At 40.1% G+C, this 19,055-nt stretch overlaps 1 long non-coding RNA gene across 3 annotated transcripts in view; it reads left to right on the forward strand.

Annotated features, from left to right (window-relative positions):
* LOC117292823 overlaps positions 1-17,798 on the forward strand; it is a 37,401-nt gene extending 19,603 nt beyond the window's left edge. For all 3 annotated transcript variants that reach the window (XR_004519325.1, XR_004519326.1, XR_004519327.1), the window contains 10 exons: positions 1,893-2,021; positions 3,480-3,608; positions 5,113-5,239; positions 6,751-6,877; positions 8,299-8,427; positions 9,792-9,919; positions 11,339-11,429; positions 12,227-12,369; positions 14,548-14,689; positions 17,204-17,798. This is a non-coding gene — a long non-coding RNA (uncharacterized LOC117292823). The remainder of the gene's footprint in view (positions 1-1,892; positions 2,022-3,479; positions 3,609-5,112; positions 5,240-6,750; positions 6,878-8,298; positions 8,428-9,791; positions 9,920-11,338; positions 11,430-12,226; positions 12,370-14,547; positions 14,690-17,203) is intronic.
* Positions 17,799-19,055: the final 1,257 nt, after the last annotated feature.

The raw sequence follows: 19,055 nt of genomic DNA on the forward strand, positions 1-19,055 counted from the left end.
CGTGTTAGTTCGCAAAGAAAGAGGAAAACCACGCAGTTTCGAGGCAAAAATGTGTGGATCATTGTATTCTAGATTTAAAACATATTTCTAACCATATGTATTTTATAACAAACGGTCACAGACGCTTTTCAAAGACCAACTCAAGACCACCGATCCAAGGCAACGTGTTCCTTTAATTTGTTTAAAAATATGTTGTCCAGCCACTCAAAATTTGCCTACCTCTTACCAACGTACAATTTATTCACTAGCCAATGTTTCCAAAAGCTAACCTTTTTTTTTCAGTCTGCAAAAAAAAAACAGGTCTTAAGTTTTTTAACTCTCTAACAAAACCCACATGTTTTTTCAGTCCTTAAAAACTTGCCAGGTCAAGTGTTTTTTTTTTTAACCTTGAAACTAAACACAAATTGAATCTGTGCCATCTCTATGCTTGAAAGCGTTGCAGTGCAGTGAATAAGTTTTCTCAAAACATGTCTTTAGTCCCGCAAGTCCTGAGCAAGTGTGGTGAAGTTTGCTAAAGTTTCCCAAAGCACAGGTTTTTTCCAGTCACTTAAAGACTTGAAAGTGTAATGTTTTTGAACTCTCAAACTAAACCCCAGTGGATTCTAAGCTGTCTCAATGCTTGAAAGCGTTGCTGTGCAGTAATTAAATTATTCCAACACTTGTTCGCCAACCTAATGATACATCTGCGGACAATTTATTCCCCATGAGCTAATCCTGTGATGGCTGCCAAAGTTTCGATAAGCATCGAGTCTCTTAAATTTGTTCAAAACTATTTTTTTTTAAACTCTAAATTTAACCTCAGTGGATTATTGCCGCCAAACTCCTGAAAGCTGACTTGTGCAGTGCTTGAATTGTCACAAAACATGTCAGTCTTGCAAAACTTGCTAACCATAAACTCACAATTCAACCATCAAAGTACAATTTTGTGTTAGGCCAATGTTGTGGTTCTAAACATTCTTATGTTGTTTCCTTAAGCACAAGTTTTTTAGTCTAATGTCTTTGAAGTCTCAAACCCCAGAGGATTCTGTGCCATCTCAAGGCTTGAAAGCAATGTTGTGCAGTAAATACATTTTCCCAAGACTTATTTCCAGTCCCCCAAAACTTGCCAAAATAATGACACTTTAACGTACATGTACAATTTAGTCCTGAGCCATTGTTGTGACGTCAAAGAACATGTTTTGCTCAGTCCCTTAAAAACTTGCTGATCTAATGTTGTTTGAGCTCTCAAACTAAACCCCACTGGATTCTGTGCCGTCTCATCGCTTGATAGCGACATTGTGCAGTACTTAATTTTTTTCACAATTTATTTTCCAGTCATGCAAAACTTGCCAATTTATTGCCAGCATTGGCCTATATTTTGTCGTCTGAAGTTTGACAAGCACATGTTTTTTGATTCCCTTAAAAACTTTCAAATGTAAAGTTTTTTTCTACTCTCAAACTGAAACCCAGTGGATTCTGTGTCATCTCAACTCCTGAAAATGTTGTTGTGCACTGCTTCTTTTCCCAGTCCCGCCAACCTTATGATATTTCCATACACAATTTAGTCATGGGCCATTATTGCGATGTCATATAACCACATTTGCACATGTTTTTCAGTTCTCAGTCCTTAAAAAATTGCAAGACTGGTGTTTTTTGAGCTCTCAAACTAAACTCAAGTGGATTCTGTGCCGTCTCAACTCTCGACAGTTGATGATGTCCAGTCTCTAAAATGCTGTGCTGTTTTGGTTTTCCTTGAGGCTCATGTTGTCTATAGTCCCTGAATGTTTTGTACCCTAATTATGTTTGAACTCTCAAATAGTTAATGAGCCAATGTTGTATTGTTTCTTACACTTTCCCTATAAGCATGATGACAATTGATGAAATGTATTATGGCAATGTTTCTTTCTTTGCAGGTTATTCACTGGTTGAAGAGCAGTATCTATCACGGTCAAAAGCTTCCTTCATGAGAAGATGTTTTATATTAAGCTCAACTTGGATTGTCATATTTGGGACAGCTTTGCATCACTCCTTCCTTTTCTAAGGTATGTTGAAACATGTGATTTCTTCACAGTGTTGAAACCCTGTGCAATGATTTCAACTCTTAAATTGCTCCATATGGGGGACATCTCTTAAAGTACATGATGTTTGAGCCCTTAAAAACTTGCAAGTTAAATTGTTTTGAACCAAGTGGATTTTGTGCCGTTTCAACTCTCTAAAGCTGTTGTGCAGTGCATAAATGTTCCCAAAACAGGTTTTCTAGTCCTGCAAATCTTGCCAACCTAATGATACTTCATCCGCAATTTACATGTATTCCTGAGCCAATGCTGTGATGTCTTCTTAAAGACAGTGGACACTATTGGTAAATGTCATACACCAGTCTTCTCACTTGGTGTATCTCAACATATGCATGAAATAACAAACCTTTGAAAATTTGAGGTCAATCGGTCGTAGAAGTTGCGAGATAATAATGAAAGAAAAAACACCCTTGTCACAAGAAGTTGTGTGCGTGTAGATGGTTGATTTCTAAACTTGAGGTCTCGAAATCAAAGTTGTGGAAAAAAATTACTTCTTTCTCGAAAACTACGTCACTTCAGAGGGAGCTGTTTCTCACAATGTTTTATACTATCAACCCCATTACTCGTAATCAAGAAAGGTTTTATGATGATAATTATTTTGATTAATTACCAATAGTGTCCACTGCCTTTAAGTTTCCTATTATTATTATTATTATTTAAAGCACCTTTTTAAAACTTGCAAATATAGTAGTGGTTTTTAACCCTTAAACTAAACCCTATTATATTCTGTGCTGTCTCAACTCTCTAAATCTGATGTTCTTCAATGAATATATTTCCCAAAGCATGTTCTCTAGCCCTTCAAAAACTAACCAACCTATTTCCAAAATACAGTTCATTCCTGAGCCAATATTGTGTCATCTGCTCAAGTTTTCCAAAGAACACATCTTTGAGTCCTTTAAAAACCGGCATGTCTAATGTTATTCAAACTCTAAAACTGAACACAAATGGAATCTGACATCTCAATGCCTTAAAGCTTTACTATTCAGTGAATAAGTTTTGTGTGCCAGCGTTGCTGTGTGGTTCTTAAATTTTCCCCAAACATGTCTTCAGTCCTGGACAAAATTTCACACTTCATGATAATTCAATAAACAATTTAGTCCTGCGCCAATGTTGCAATGACTGCTAAAGTTTCCATAAGTGCATGTTTCTGAGTCCCTAAAAAAACCTGCGGTTCAAATGGTTTTTGTTACTCTTCATTATGTGCTGTCTCAACTCTCGAAGGCTGATGTTGTCCAGTCTCTAAAATGCTGTGGACTTTTCGGTTTTCCTTGAGGCTTATGTTGTCTAGTTCCTGAATGATTAGGGCTCTAATGATATTTGAACTCTCAAATTGTTAATGAGCTGTTGTACTGTTTCTTAAATTTTCCCCAAGCATGTTGACATTTGATGAAATGTTAATGACAGTGTATGTTATTTTGTTTGCAGGTTATTCACTGGTTGAAGAGCAGTATCTATCATGGACGAAAGCTTCCTTCATGGGAAGATGGTTTTATCAAGTTCAACTGGGATTGTCATTTATAGGACAGCTTTGCATCAATCCTTCCTTTTCTAAAGGTATGTTGAAACATGTGAATTCTTCTTAATCGTCAAAACTTGTGCAATGATTTTCAACTCTTAAATTGCTTCAGATGGTGACATCTCTTAAATTTGGCAGAAGCGAATGTACATGTACATTGTGTCGCCGGTCTGTTTAAGTTTCCCAAAGCAAATGATTTTGAGTCCCTTAAAAACCTCTTTTTTTTTGTTTAACTCTCAAACTGAACCCAAGTGGATTGTGTGCCATATGAACTCTTGAATGTTGTACAGTTACACAATTTTTCCATAAACTTGTTCTCCAAACCTTAAAAACTCACCAACCTAGTAATACTTTAACATACAAAAATTCCCTGAGCCTCTGTTCTGAATACCTCTCAAACTTTTAAGTCTAATGGTGTTTTTAAACATTTGCAAGTCTATAGTTTTTTAACTCTGACATTAAACCCCAGAAAAGTTTGTGCCGTCTTAACGCTTGAAACTGATTCTGTGCAGTGCTTAAATTTTCCTAAAACATGATATTATTTATGAAGAAACAAAGAAACAACTAAACTTAAACAACGACTTCATTAGAAACTCAAGAACCATTTATTGTATTTATAGACGTTGACTTGCCTAGTTTTCTGGCAACTTTGTTCGCAGAATGACTAGCAAAGCGTATACGCATGAAAGGAGCGTCAAGTTTCTTAGAAGTGCTTAGGTACGCCATTTTGCTAATCAAGTAGTTGGCCATAATGAATTTAAGTGATTTTTTTTATGACAAGTGCCACACATGCAATGGTAAAATTAAACATTTCGGAACAGTATTTCACGACGAGCAGCATGCACGCGCAAAGTTTAGAAAGTTATTTTTGCACTGTATGTATGCGGAGCATGAAGCATTGACACTCACAATACACAGAGTGCAATATAAAAACTGGGAGTAAGTTATTATAAGTTATCACACAAGCGCAAGTGGAATTCAAAAAAAAATATTTCTGCGTCAAGTTTCCAACGGTGACGAAGTCTGAGTTGAATATAGGACGCAGACATTCTATATTTGCCACGAGCGCGCGTGTGATAACGTATTTATCTTCAGGCAAACTTGGCACGTGACATAGAACACACAAGACGCAGGTACATGTAGTGATATTAGCCGTGCAATATAGGTTTTTATCACCACTCCATTCTGCAATTCTGATTGGTGGATTAGTGCGTACTTGAAGATAAAGCTTTTTATTCACACTCTGGTTGGTGGATTAGCGGATACTGCAAGATAAAAAGCTTATCAACAGCTGTGCACTGCACAGTGGACTATTTTTTAAATCTGTGCTGGGCGACACAATGTATTTTGCTCAGAGTGCTGGGCAAAAATTGTGAGTCTTGGGCAGGCCCGCTCAGCACTGCCAACCATGGCTACAACATAGGCTTTAATGATACTTCTCGAATAGTTAACGAGCCGATGCTGTATTGTTTCATGAATTTCCCAAAGCATACAGACATTTTGATGACAAGTTTAAATGGCTGTATGTTATTTTGTTTGCAGGTTATTCACTGGTTGAAGTGCAGAATCTATCATGGACAAAAGCTTCCTTCATGAGAAGATGTTTTATCAAGCTCAACTTGGATTGTCATATTTGGGACAGCTTTGCATCACTCCTTACTTTTCTAAGGTATGTTGAAACTGTGCATTCTTTTTAGTGTTGAAACCCTGTGCAATGATTTTCAACTCTTAAATCACTCCAGATTGTGACGTCTCTTAATTTTGGTCCAAGCATTTGAGTTTGATTCTTTGAAAACTTGCATTGTTTTGTTGGCTGCTAAATTTTCCCAAAGCTTATGTTTTTGAGTCCGTTATATTAAACCCCAGTGGATTCTGTGGTATCTCAACTCTAGAATGTTGTGCAGTTCATAAGTTTTCCATAAATTTGTTCTCCAGTCCCGCAAAATCAGCCAACCTTAGCTTCTAAAGTTTCCCAAAGCACATTTTGTTTGAGTCCCTTAAAAACTTATAGTTTTTTTTTTTTTTAACCAAGTGGATTCTGTGCCGTTTCAACTCCCTGCGAAGCTTGCAAACCTATTGATACTTCATCCACAATTTATTCCTGAGCCAATGCTGTGACGTCTTTTAAAGTTTCCCAAAGCACCCTTTTCAATTCCCTTAAAACTTGCAAATGTAGTGGTTTTTTAACCCTTAAACTAAACCCTATTAATGTTAGTGTCGTCTCAACTCTCTAAAGCTGATGTTGTTCAGTGAATATATTTCCCAAAGCATGTTCTTTAGCCCTTCAAAAACTAACCAACCTACCTCCAAAATTCAGTGCCTTCCTGAGCCAATATTGTGACATCTGCTTAAGTTTTCCAAAGAACACTGTTGTTAGTTGTCTAAAAACCTGCCGGTCTAATATTTTGTGAACTCTGAAACTGAACACAAATGGAATATGTGCCCTGTGTATGCTCTACAGCTTTTTTGCTGTTCAGTGAATTAGTTTTCTGTGCCATTTCAACACTTGAAAGTCTTGCTGTGAAGTTCTTAAATTTTCCCCAAACATTCAGTTCTGGAAAAATTTCAAACTTCATGATAATTCAATAAACAATTTAGTCCTGCGCCAATGTTGCGATGTCTGCTAAAGTTTTCCAAATCACATGTTTCTGAGTCCCTTAAAAAAACGGCAGGTCAGGTGTTTTTTTATTCTCGAACTGAAACTCAGTGGATTATGTGCCGTCTCCACTCTCAAAAGCTGATGTTGACCAGTCTTAAAATGTTGTGGTTGTTTTGGTTTTCCTTGAGGCTCATGGTGTCTAGTCGCTGAATATTTTGTTGCCCTAATGATATTTGAGTTCTCATATTGGGTGCGTTCGATTAGCTTCCCTAGGTCTACCCCGCGGTGCTCACTCGGGTGAGCCCCTGATCACTCACCGCTCTCGTATTGAAGTCATGCACCTGGGGCCAGCCCCAAGTGACCTGCACTCCACAAGCAGGTCACTGGGGGCTGACCCGGGTGAGCCCCTGGAATGACGTCAAAGCTATTCGAACGCACCAGGGGAAGGCCGGGGTCGACCCAGGGAAGCTAAACGAACGCACCCATTGTAAATATGCTGTTGTATTGTTTCTGAAAATTTTCCCCAAGCATGTTGACATTTGATGAAATGTTTACGACAGTGTATGTTATTTGATTTGCAGGTTATTCACTGGTTGAAGTGCAGTATCTATCATGGACAAAGCTTCCTTCGTGAGAAGATGTTTTTATCAAGCTCAACTTGGATTGTCATATTTGGGACAGCTTTGCATCACTCTTTCCTTTTCTAAGGTATGTTGAAACCCTGTGCAATAAATATCAACCGTTCAATTGCTCCAGGTGGTGACGCCTCTTAAATTTGCCTGAAGCACATGTAGTACAATTCTTGAAAACTTGCCAACATGGTGTCGACTGAAATTATAATTTTATTTGATCTCTCAAGGGGATTCGGTGCCTTCTCAACTTTATAATGTTGTGCTGTGCACAATTTTCTCAAAACTTGTTCTCAAGTCCCACAAAAATTGTCAACCTTATGATACTTCCAGGAAAAATTTATTACTGAGCCGATGCTGTGACATCTGCTAAAGTTTCCCAAATTGGTATGTTTTCTTCAGTCGATTAAAAACTTGCTGGTCTAACTTAACCCCCATTGGAATCTGTACCGTCTCAATTCTTTAAAGCTGATGTTGTGCAGTGCTTACACTTTTTGAAAGGATATTGTCCAGTCACACGAAACTTGCCAACCTTTTACCAACATACAATGTATTCCTGAGCCTACAATTTATGTTGTGATGTCTGCTAAAGTTTTCAAAAGCCAATGTTTTTGATTTCTTTACACACTCGCAAATATAAAAAAAAAAATCTACTCTAAAACTGAAACCCAGTGGATTCTGTGTCGGTCTAATCTCCTAAAGTGTTGCTGTGCATGCAGTGCTTAAAGGAACACGTTGCCTTGGATCGGACGAGTTGGTCTATAAAAAGTGCTAGTAACCGTTTGATATAAAACGTACATGGTTAGAAAGATGTTTTAAAAGTAGGAAACAATGATCTCAACAAGTATGCCTCGAATTTGCGTGGTTTTCCTTTTACCTCAGCTACTAACATGGTCGGCCATTTATGCGAGTCAAATTTTTGACTCCCATAAATGGCCGACCGTGTTAGTTCGCAAAGTTAGAAGGAAAAACCACGCAATTTCGAGGCAAATTTGTGTGGATCATTATATTCTACTATTGAATTATCTATCTAACCATATGCATTTCATAACAAAGGGTTTCAAACGCTTTTCAACGACCAACTCGTCCGATCCAAGGCAACGTGTTCCTTTAACGTTTCCCAGTCCCGCCAACCTCTGATATTTCCATATACAATTTAGTAATGGGCCAATGTTGTCATGTCCAAGTCACAATTGCATATTTTTTTGAGTCCTTAAACAAAATTGTAAGTCTGTTAATTTTTTAACTCTCAAACTAGACCCGAGTGGATTCTGTGCCGTCTCAACTCTCGCAAGTTGATGTTGTGAAGTCTCTGAAATGCTTTGCTGTTTTGGTTTTCTTTGAGGCTCAAGTTGTCTAGTCCCTGAATGTTTTGGGCTCTTATGATATTTGAACTCTCAAATTGTTAACAAGCTGATTTTGTTGTGTTTCTTAAATATTCCTCAAGCATGATGACTTTTGTTAACATGTTTATGACAATGTTTATTATTTTGTTTGCAGGTCATTCACTGGTTGAAGAGCAGTATCTATCATGGACAAAAGCATTCCTTCATGAAAAGATGTTTTAATCGAGCTCAACTTTGATTGCCATATTTCGGACAGCTTTGCATCACTCCTTCACTTTCTAAGGTATGTTGAAGCACCGTAAAATGATTTTAAATTCTTAAAGTGCTCCAGATGGTGACTTCTCTTAAATTTGCACCAAGCACATGTAGTGCAGTCCTTGAAAACTTGCCATAACTGTGTCGGCGGCTTAAGTTTCCCAACGCGTACATGTACATGTGATGTGGTTTAGTCCTCTTAACTAAACCCCAGTGGAGCCTGTGCCATCTCAACTCTCTAGTGTTGTGCAGTGCATAAGTTTTCCATTAATTTGTTCTCTATTCCCGCAAGACTTGGAGCCTAAGCTTCTAAAATTGCCCAAAGCACTCTGAGTCCCTTGAAAACTAGCAGGTTAATGTTTTTGAACCCAGTGGAGTCTGTGCCGTTTCAACTCATAAAAGCTGTCGTGTGGTGCATAAACTTACCCAAAACAGGTTTTCTAGGCCTGCAAAGCTCGCAAACCTATTGAAACTTCATCCAAAATTTATTTCTGAGCCAATGGTGTGACGTGTTCTTAAGTTTCCCAAAGCATCTTATTGAGTCCCCTCAAATCTTTCAAATGAAGTGTTTTTTAACCCTAAAACTAAACCCCCATTATCTTATGTGCTGTCTAAACTCTCTAAAGCTGATGTTGTGCAGGGAATAACATTTCCCAAAACATGACCTCATTAATATAGGAACAAAGAAACAACTAAACTTAAACAACAGTTTCATTAGTAAATCTTGAACCATTTTATTGTATTTATAGCCGTTGACTTGCCTAGTTTTTTCGTCAATTTCGTCCCCAGATTGCCTAGCAAAGCGTTTATGGATGAAAGGAGCGTTATGTTTCTTAGAAATGCTAAGGTCCCCATTTTGCTAGTCAAGGAGGTGGCTGTAATAAATTTAAGTAATATTTTATGACAACATCACAAATGCAATGGTAAAGTTTAACATTTCGGAACATTATTTCACGACAAGCAGCATACACGCGCAAAGTTTAGTCTGTAGTTTTTGCACTGTCTGTACGCATTGACACTCACAGTACGCAGAGGGCAATATAAAAACTAGGAGTAGGTTATGGCTTTTTATTCACACTCCCATTCGAGCATCTGATTGGTGGATAGCGGACACTGGAAGATAAAAAGCTTATCAACAGCTGTGCACTGCACAGTGGACAATTTTGTTTAAATCTGTGCTGGGCGACACAATGTATTTTGCTCAGAGTACTGGGCAAAAACTGTGATTCATGGGCAGGCCCGCCCAGCACTGCCCACCATGGCTTCAACATAGGCTTTAATGATACTTCTCGAATAGTTAACGAGCCGATGCTGTATTGTTTCATGAATTTCCCAAAGCATAAAGACATTTTGATATCAAGTTTAAATGACTATATGTTATTTTGTTTGCAGGTCATTTACTGGTTGAAGAGCAGTATCTATCATGGACAAAAGCTTCCTTCATGAGAAGATGTTTTTATCAAGCTCAACTTGGATTGTCATACTTGGGACAGCTTTGCATCACTCCTTCACTTTCTAAGGTATGTTGAAACTGTGAATTCTTCTCAGTGTTGAAATGCTGCTTAATGATTTTAAATTCTTAAATCGCTCCAAACGGTTACGACTCTTAAATTTGCCCCAAGCACATGTAGTGCAGTCCTTGAAAATTTGCAAACATTGTGTCAGTTGCTAAAGTTTTTGAAGAACAGGTTTTTGAGTACCTTCAAAACCTGACATTTAAAATTTGTGGAATCCCATTTGAACTAAACCCCAGTGGATTCTGCGACATTTCAATTCTCTAATGTTGTGCAGTGCATAACTTTTCTCAAAATAAGCTTTAGTCCCACACAACTTACCAATCTATTACCCATTGCCAACATATAAGCTATCAAACACACTTTTTTGTTCAGTCCCTCATAAAATTGCAGGTCTAATTTTTTTTTTTAACTCTCATACAAACCCCCTTTGTTGGAATCTGTACTGTAACTCTTGAAAGCTATTGTGCTTAAATTTTCGAAAGATCTTTTCTCCACTCCCACAAAACTTTTCAACCTAATAATATGTCAACGTAAAAGTTTAGTCATGAGCCTCTGTTGGGATGTCTGCAAAAGTTTCCAAAAGCATATTTTCAGTCTCTGCATGTATTTTTGAGTTGCAAGTTAGATGATTTTTTAACTCTATAAATAATCCCAGTTTATTCTGTGCCATTTTGAAAGCATAGCTGTGTAGTGATTAAATGTACCCAAAACTTGTTCACCAGTCCCCGCAAATTTTGCCAACCTAAAGATACTTGAACATGCAATTTAGTTGTCAGCCAATGTTGGGATTTCTGCTAAAGATTCTGCACAGTCCGTTAAAAACTTGCAGGTCTAATGTTTTTTTGTACTTTGATACTGAACCCCGTTGGAATCTGTAAGGTCCCAACTCTCTTTCAAAATTTGTTTTCTATTTCCACAAAAACTTGCTAAACTATTACCAACATTTAAATTTTTCTTGAGCCTGTTGTGATGTCCACTTAAAGTTTATCAAAGCACCTGTTTTTTCAGTCCCTTGAAAATTTGCAGGTCTAAATATCCAGTTTCACAAAACTTGACTAACCTATAGTTTCACAAAACTTGACTAACTTGTTACCAACATACAATTTGGTTCTGTTGTGACGTCTGCTAATGTTTTTCAAAGTTTTCCTTAAAACTTGCAAGTCTTATGTTGTTTTCAACTCTCAAACAAAACCCAAGATGATTCTTTGCCGTCTCAAAGCTTGAAAGCTCATGCTGTGCAGTGCTTAAGTTAATGTTCTCCAGCCATGCAAAATTTGCCAATGTAACGATACGTCAACATATAGTTTTTTCCTGAGCATATATCAAAGGACACTTAAACTTAAAGCATACAACTGTTACTACCCCATCCTGTCTTTGGACTCGACTTGATTCTTTGTTATCTATTATCCATTGTCTTTACAGCCACTGCTGGACGGAATCATCAGCCATCATGAAACCTTGATCCAATCCAGCTAAGGCAGATCCCAGGCTTCCATGGATACTATCTATCGAGGTAAATTTTCAGCAGTTCTCATGTTTTTTCTTATTGTAAAAATATCCAGTACACAGCAACTTTTAATTGCAACTCCACTACCTAGAAGCTTTGTACAACTGTCTACTGATATACAAAGCGTTTTGTATCACGGTGACCTTAATCAATAGAACACACAGCCATTGTAATAAAATTAAAATGTCCTTTTTTGAAACCTGTTCCATTGTTCAACATAAAACCAACATCTGAACATTCTAATTGAGACGTTGGTCGAGGTTTTTTGTAGGTACTATCCAAAATTCAGAGCGAATATGTTCACATAGGAAGAATTGTACCTAAAAGGACAATCTGAGAAACACTGCAGTAAGGCTTCTAACATTTAATATTTAGGGGCATAAAAGGTGATGTCTTTTTAAAAACCCACATATCCTCAAATTGAAATGTTTCTAAAATGCTGTAGGTTGGCTGCTGCCAAAGCTTTTTATTGCCATTCATTTGAAGAGCACTAAACCCGGTGTAAGTCTTCTCTTTAAATGATAATATCATAAAGCAGAGAAAGTTCACAAAGCTTGTAGGAGGAAGACACAATTGTTATGAAAACCGGGAGTTGTTTTTGAAACCTAAAGTGTACAAAAAACACTTTACCGAAACTTATCAAACTTGTTTTTTAGACCAGCTTTTATAGACGCTTGATCAAAATGCTTGAGTTCTACATGAACATGTCAAGCTATTCACTTGAGCAAACATTCTATCCAATCTTCGATTCGAAGTAGACTTTTTTGTAACCGTACATATATCTTTAACTTTTGTCTTTTCAGGACCATGGGTACAATCTTTTTGAGCCATCATGGAGCTGACTATTGAGAACTGAGAAGATGTCGGCCAGTTTTTCAGTCTGAATGGCCATCTCTGCAGTAAGGACAACAAAGTTGGACTGTTATACAAGAACCATTGGTGCAAGGTACGTTTTTATAAAAAAAACTATTGGAGAACACAACAAAACAATTTTTGTTCCCAAAAGTCATTTTTTTCCACATTTACACAAAAAGAAAAAGTTTTAAAAGCATTTAGTTTTTTTGTTGGACTCGTGGGCAGGCAGAGGCTAGGCTCTTGAGCAGGCAGAGGCTGGGCTTTCGGGCAGGCAGAGGCTGGGTTCTTGAGCAGGCAGAGGCTGGGCTTTCGGGGCAGGCAGAGGCTGGGCTCTCGGGCAGGCAGAGGCTGGGCTCTCGGGCAGGCAGAGGCTGGGCTCTCGGGCAGGCAGAGGCTGGGCTCTCGAGCAAGCAGAGGCTTGGCTCGAGGGTAGGCAGAGGCTTGGTCGAGGGCAGGCAGAGGCTGGGCTCGTTGGCAGGCAGAGGCTGGGCTCAGTGGCAGGCAAAGGCTTGGCTCGTTGGCAGGCAGAGGCTGGGCTCTTGGGCAGGCAGAGGCTGGGCTCGTTGGCAGGCAGAGGCTGGGCTCGTGAGTAGGCAGAGGCTGGGCACTCGAAACAAGCAGAGGCTGGGCTCTCCGGCAGGCAGAGGCTGGTCTCTTTTTTTTGTTGGACTCGTGGGCAGGCAGAGGCTAGGCTCTCGAGCAGGCAGAGGCTGGGCTTTCGGGCAGGCAGAGGCTGGGTTCTTGAGCAGGCAGAGGCTGGGCTTTCGGGGCAGGCAGAGGCTGGGCTCTCGGGCAGGCAGAGGCTGGGCTCTCGGGCAGGCAGAGGCTGGGCTCTCGGGCAGGCAGAGGCTGGGCTCTCGAGCAAGCAGAGGCTTGGCTCGAGGGTAGGCAGAGGCTTGGTCGAGGGCAGGCAGAGGCTGGGCTCGTTGGCAGGCAGAGGCTGGGCTCGGTGGCAGGCAAAGGCTTGGCTCGTTGGCAGGCAGAGGCTGGGCTCTTGGGCAGGCAGAGGCTGGGCTCGTTGGCAGGCAGAGGCTGGGCTCGTGAGTAGGCAGAGGCTGGGCACTCGAACAAGCAGAGGCTGGGCTCTCTGGCAGGCAGAGGCTGGTCTCTTTTTTTTTTTGGGACTCGTGGGCAGGCAGAGGCTAGGCTCTCGAGCAGGCAGAGGCTGGGCTTTCGGGCAGGCAGAGGCTGGGTTCTTGAGCAGGCAGAGGCTGGGCTTTCGGGGCAGGCAGAGGCTGGGCTCTCGGGCAGGCAGAGGCTGGGCTCTCGGGCAGGCAGAGGCTGGGCTCTCGGGCAGGCAGAGGCTGGGCTCTCGAGCAAGCAGAGGCTTGGTTCGAGGGTAGGCAGAGGCTTGGTCAAGGGCAGGCAGAGGCTAGGCTCGTTGGCAGGCAGAGGCTGGGCTCGGTGGCAGGCAAAGGCTTGGCTCGTTGGCAGGCAGAGGCTGGGCTCTTGGGCAGGCAGAGGCTGGGCTCGTTGGCAGGCAGAGGCTGGGCTCGTGAGTAGGCAGAGGCTGGGCACTCGAGCAAGCAGAGGCTGGGCTCTCCGGCAGGCAGAGGCTGGTCTCTCGGGGCAGGCAGAGGCTGAGCTTTCGAGCAGGCAGAGGCTGGGCTCTCGGGCAGGCAGAGGCTGGGCTCTCGGGCAGGCAGAGGCTGGGCTCTCGGGCAGGCAGAGGCTGGGCTTTCGCGGCAGGCAGAGGCTGGGCTCTCGGGCAGGCAGAGGCTGGGCTCTCGGGGCAGGCAGAGGCTGGGCTCTTGAGCAAGCAGAGGCTTGGCTCGAGGGCAGGCAGAGGCTTGGCTTGAGGGCAGGCAGAGGCTGGGTCCGTGGGTAGGCAGAGGCTTGGCTCGTTGGCAGGCAGAGGCTGGGCTCGTTGGCAGGCAGAGGCTGGGCTCGTTGGCAGGCAGAGGTTGGGCTCGTTGGCAGGCAGAGGCTGGGCTCGTTAGCAGCTTAACAAAAAGCTCATTACATTTGTTTTCACCTTTACACTAAGATGACAGTCATCTCACAAAGCTTGTAGGAGGAAGACACAATTGTTATGAAAACTGGAAGTTGTTTTTGAAACCTAAAGTGTACAAAAAACACTTTACTGAAACTTATTAAACCTTTTTTTTTTTGACCAGCTATTATCAACATTTAACTTTGATCAAAATACTTGAGTTCTACATCAACATGTCAAGCAAGTAATACACTCGAGTAGACATACTATCAAATCTTGGATTCGAAGTAGACTTTTTTGTAACCGTACATATATCTTTATCTTTTGTCTTTACAGGACCATGGGTACAATCTTCTTGCACCATCATGGAGCTAACATTAAAGAACTGAGAAGACCAAGGATCAATGGAGTCATCTTGTACAGATTCTTGTAATGAAAAGACTGCTTTAGCGTCAAACTACAACTTTCCCTTCACATGGTAATCTTCAACTTCCCTTCAAATTCATGTCTAACAACCACTTCTCTCCATACGTCTAAATAACTCCTCTCCATGCATCTAACTACCACTTCTCTTCTTACATCTAACATTCACTTTTCTTCATACGTCTGACAACTCTATCCATACATCTATCGACTTCTCTCCTTACGTCTAATTCACTTCTCTTCCTTGTGTCTGACAACTTCTGTCCATACTTCTAACAACTTCCCCTCTTACGTCTAATTCACCTCTCTTCATACGTCTAACAACATGTCTCCTTACGTCTGACAACTTCTCTCCGTACGTCTAACAACTTCTCTTCTTACGTCTAATTCACTTCTCTTCATACATCTTAGGGACCATGGATAAATTAAGAACGCGGCCGCCCGCGGTCAGACTCGTTCTAGAACGAGTCCGTCCCAAAATTGTCACGCGCCCGTCCCAAGATGGATTAAGCGCTTCACTGATTTTTAAGGTCCCTCATTATCGAACTCTATTGTTGGTGCCTTTTGTTGTTGGTGCCTTTTGTTGTTCAGATTACATGGACAAGGCAGCTCGCGAGTAAGCCACGAAGGGGTGAAGGATTAGTGTTTGCGGTCTAGCTCAGGTATACACCAGACAATGGGTTGGAGATGTCCATGTACAGCCAACCCTCGAGTTTGCCAAAGCCAATACAATAATATGGTACTGCCATAACAAGTTGAAGTGGTGACTATTATTTTTAAATTTGAAATCATCGCCAACTTATTTTGTATCTACATCTAATTATTACATTAGGACCTGTGTTTACAGAGATGCTTACACTTACACGATTTGTTCATAAAGGTACCGCAAAATCATGCTGACCGGCTCGCAATCACACAAAACACAACGCAAAATTAAATCGTAGTACACAAACACACTATATCCAGCGACACACTCACACACAGTGTTTTCAATATTCAGGCCTAGTAGTCTTGTTACTTTGCGTGCAGCGAACTATAATGCAAGAAACATTGAACGCTAGAGGGCTTTCCTAAACAATGTGATATAGCGGGAGAGCCGCCCTTCGTTGGAAAATTTGCGCAACAGTTTACGAAATTAGTTACAACCGCCTTGAGATTAAGACTTTCGGGAGAATCTGGTGTCCGAAAATTGCAATACTAACCAGCGTACAACATTGGCGCCGTTGCTGGTACCTTGGGCATGTCAACAACGTGGTGAATTTTCAGCAGTTCCTTGGGAATATTTAGCGTGTTTAAGAAAAACTACATAACGTGTTGGCTTCATTGTTCAAACATGAAACATTTTGGATACCTTGGATGTACAAAAAAAAGTATAGTTTTACTGTTTAATGTAAGATGTTTTTCCTTTTGATTTTGTTTTATTCTGTTGTATTTTGGGGGATTATTTTGCATGGCGGTCGTGCAAAAACGCAATATTTTATATTTTTTAATATGCGGTTGTGTTTTGACTTATTGCGTGAAAAGGGCTAGGATCTTTTTGTAACTTAAAAAAAAACTAGTCAAAATATAAACTAGACCGGAGACACAGTTATTATAATTTACATGGATCTTTGGTTGTTGTTTATTTATTGAAACGACAGTTTATGTAAATTGGAGTGGAAACAACTTGGGTTTATATCTACCCAGATAAGCCGATTATAACTACACAGTGGTTTTCGGCCTCACCATTGTTCCTTTGTTATACAGTGGGTCTTCCTCAAGACCCGGTGGTTGAGAAGAACGCGTTCCACTCCGTAGATTTTCTTTTGTTCAATTTGTCACGCGAAGGAACGCGTCGCGACGTGGTCGTTCCTGTGACATAGTTTATCCATGGTCCCTTACAACTTCTCTCCTTACGTCTGACAACTTCTGTCCATACGTCTAATACTTCCCTTCTTACGTCTAATTCACCTCTCTTCATACATCTAACAACATGTCTCCTTATGTCTGACAACTTCTCTCCATACCTCTAACAACTTCTCTTCTTATGTCTAATTCACTTCTCTTCTGACAACTTCTTTCCATTCGTCTAACAACTTCTCTCCATACGCCGAACAACTTCTCTCCTTTTGTCTGACAACTTCTCTCCTTACGTCTAACAACTTCCCTTTTACATCTAATTTACTTCTCTTTATTCGTCTAACAACTTCTCTCCCTACGTCTAACAACTTCTCTCCATACGTCTAGCAACTTCTCTTGTTACGTCTAATTTACTTCTCTTCTTACGTCTTACAACTTCTCTCCTTACGTCTGACAACTTCTCTCCTTACATCTAATTCACTTCTCTTCATCTGTCTGACAACTTCTCTCCATATGTCTAATTCGCTTCTCTAAACAAGTCTAACAACTGCTCTCCATACGTCTAAGTACCACTTTTCTCCATACGTCTTATTCACTTTTCTTTACACAATTAACTACCACTTCTCTCGTGTCAAGTAATACACTTGAGTAAAACATACTATCCGATCTCTGATTCGAATTTGATTTTTTTGTAACTGTATATATATATCTTTGTCTTTTGTCTTTACAGGACCATGGGTACAATCTTTATGCGCCATCATGGAGCTTACTTCAAAGAACTGAGAAGACCAAGGATCAATGGAGTCATCTTGTACAGATTCTTGTAATGAAAAGACTGCTTTCACTTTATCGTGGACAAATGCTTAACATCAAACCTCAACTTCCCTTCTCATGGTAATTCACTTCTGTTCATACGTCTAACAACTTCTCTCCTTACATCTGATATCTTCTCTCCATACGTCTAGCAACTTCCCTTCTTACGTCTAATTTACTTCTCTTCATACTTCTAACAACTTCTCTCCATACGTCTAACAACTTCTGTTCATACGTCTAACAACTTCTCTTCATACGTCTAACAACTTCTCTCAATACGTCTAACAACTTCTCTTCATACGTCTAATGTACTTCTCTTCATACTTCTAACAACTTCTCTCCATACGTCTAACAACTTCTCTTCATACGTCTAACAACTTCTCTCAATACGTCTAACAACTTCCCTTCTTACGTCTAATTTACTTCTCTTCATACTTCTAACAACTTCTCTCCATACGTCTAACAACTTCTGTTCATACGTCTAACAACTTCTCTTCATACGTCTAACAACTTCTCTCCATACGTCTAACAACTTCTGTTCATACGTCTAACAACTTCTCTCCATACGTCTAACAACTTCTCTCCATACGTCTAACAACTTCTCTTCATACGTCTAACAACTTCTCTCAATACGTCTAACAACTTCTCTTCATACGTCTAATTTACTTCTCTTCATACGTCTGACAACTTCTCTCGTTATGTCTAACAACTCCTCTTCATACGTCTAACAACTTCTCTTCATACGTCTGACAACTTCTCTCAATACGTCTAACAACTTCTCGTCATACGTCTAATTTACTTCACTTCATACTTCTAACAACTTCTCTGCATGTCTAACAACTTCTCTTCATACGTCTGACAATTTCTCTCAATACGTCTAACAACTTCTCTCCATACGTCTAACAACTTCTCTTCATACGTCTGACAATTTCTCTCCATACGTCTAACAACTTCTCTACATACGTCTAATTTACTTCTCTTCATACGTCTAACAACTTCTCTCCATACGTCTAACAACTTCTCTCCATACGTCTAACAACTTCTGTTCATACGTCTAATTTACTTCTCTTCATACGTCTAACAACTTCTATTCATACGTCTAATTTACTTCTCTTCATACGTCTGACAACTTCTCTCAATACGTCTAACAACTTCTCTTCTTACGTCTGATGTACTTCTCTTCATACGTCTAATTTACTTCTCTTCATACGTCTGACAACTTCTCTCAATACGTCTAACAACTTCTCTCCATACGTCTAACAACTTCTCTTCATACGTCTAATTTACTTCTCTTCATACTTCTAACAACTTCTCTCCATACGTCTAACAACTTCTCTTCATACGTCTAATTTACTTCTCTTCATACGTCTAACAACTTTTCTTCATACGTCTAACAACTTCTCTTCATACGTCTAATTTACTTCTCTTCATACTTCTAACAACTTCTCTCCTTACGTCTAACAACTTCTCTTCATACGTTTAACAACTTCTCTTCTTACGTCTATTTTTACTTTAATGTTCCAGTTAATTTTTAATGTTAACTTATCTAAACAGTTGTAATAAAGTACGTTTTATTGTATTTGCTTAATGAGAGTAAGAAATAAAGAAATATAACAGAAACAACTTGTGTTAAAGAGTCCTTTATTTGAGTCTATAATTTATATAGAATAAACCATATAGAGACTGTACAAACGTGAGATAAACGTTTTTTAGAGGGGTCAAAGGTCAAAGTTCAGGGGTGAGGGGTCAGGGGTCAAAGTTCAAAAGTC

This window comes from Asterias rubens, chromosome 7 (assembly GCF_902459465.1).
Source record: "Asterias rubens chromosome 7, eAstRub1.3, whole genome shotgun sequence".
NCBI classification, from domain to species: Eukaryota; Metazoa; Echinodermata; class Asteroidea; order Forcipulatida; family Asteriidae; genus Asterias; species Asterias rubens.